Source organism: Pyxicephalus adspersus, chromosome 7 (assembly GCF_032062135.1).
Source record: "Pyxicephalus adspersus chromosome 7, UCB_Pads_2.0, whole genome shotgun sequence".
Lineage (NCBI taxonomy): Eukaryota > Metazoa > Chordata > Amphibia > Anura > Pyxicephalidae > Pyxicephalus > Pyxicephalus adspersus.
In genome coordinates, this window is record NC_092864.1 from 46,939,856 (window position 1) to 46,941,265 (window position 1,410).

The following is a 1,410-nucleotide window of genomic DNA, read 5'->3' on the forward strand; positions in this document are numbered from 1 at the left end:
TATATATAACTCTATTCATTCATCTATCCATGTGGATGTAATATATATGTTTATCATATATCACCCACAGTATATTTATTTAGTTGTGCCATTTATCCATCTTGTCCCGATCTACTTTTTCTCTTACAATTCTGTCTTTCTAAGTAGATATTTTCTGTGGATGACTTCTATTATATGTCTAAATTACTCCATCCATTTATATTGTATACCATTGTCTAAATGTGGATTCTGATATTCATTTATTATCCATCCATCTAAATATCTAATATTTTTGATAATTATCTATTTATTTATTAAAATAAGTCTTTCTATCTATCTACTTATCTATCTCTTTACTATATTCTATTTATCTAATTATGTATCCCTCCAATTATCTATAACTGCATTTGTTATAATATATCTACTTAATAATTATTTCTATCTATCCATCTATCTATCTATCTATCTATCTATCTATCTATCTATCTATCTATCTATCTATCTATCATCATTCGTTGTATATGTAATATTCCACCAATATATTTCACATTAGAACTCGTTTTGATGATTTATCATTGCATATCCCTGTTCAGCTATTCATTCCTCAGCCCTTGCAGTTCTTTAGGGCAGTTCTAAGAATTCTATTTCTGTGTTGAGGAATATTTGGATTGTGGTAATATATTCTGTTCTTGTTACACAGATCTATGAAATAATAAAATCACTTTGTCAATCATTCATTATTACAAGGGCAAACACATTTTCTGTGCTGAGTTTGGTATATTGTCACACAGAGGGGGGGTCTTCATTTTTGTGGGTTACATTAACCCCTTCATGGTCAGTGAGGGGGACTATGTCTTGTTTGCAGTAATATGAGTATTTTAGTATGCAGTAAAGCCACCCTGGGCGAATCTGATCAGCTAGTCAAATGCAGTTCTGCAGCCAATGAATTGCTGCTGCTCCGTCTGACCCTCATTTCATAGTAGGTTAGTGTTGGAGCTGAACCAAGGAATTCATATCAGCCCTGGACACAGCTGTGGGGATAATTCCTCCCAGTTATCTGCTATAGGCACAGCTCTGTGTTGTGTCTGGGCCCCTGGCTGTATTACAGGAGTTAGGAGTTCATGCACACAGCCTAGAAATGACATTGGAGTTCAAGGGGCTGTAGTGTGACCATACACAAATCACTCACTGGAGGGATGGCAGATATATGGCATGCTGCCCCTAGTCTATTCACAGGACTGCCTGGCAATCCTATTTATGTCTGACATTTCCCTATAGCAGAGTTAGGTGGAGAAAAGAAAGAGAGAGAAACAATAACTGAGAGGAAAGGGAGAGAAAATGAGAGAACAAAGAGGGAAGAGATGGAGATAAAAGAGAGAGAAGGAAAGGTATGGGGGATGTAGAAGGCAGTAGGTACATGAGTGTGACAAG

General features: G+C 36.0%; 1 protein-coding gene across 2 annotated transcripts in view; it reads left to right on the forward strand.

Annotated features, from left to right (window-relative positions):
* Positions 1-1,410, forward strand: part of GAD1 (glutamate decarboxylase 1) — a 52,170-nt gene that overhangs the window by 3,796 nt on the left and 46,964 nt on the right. The gene's annotated exons all lie outside the window — the stretch shown is intronic.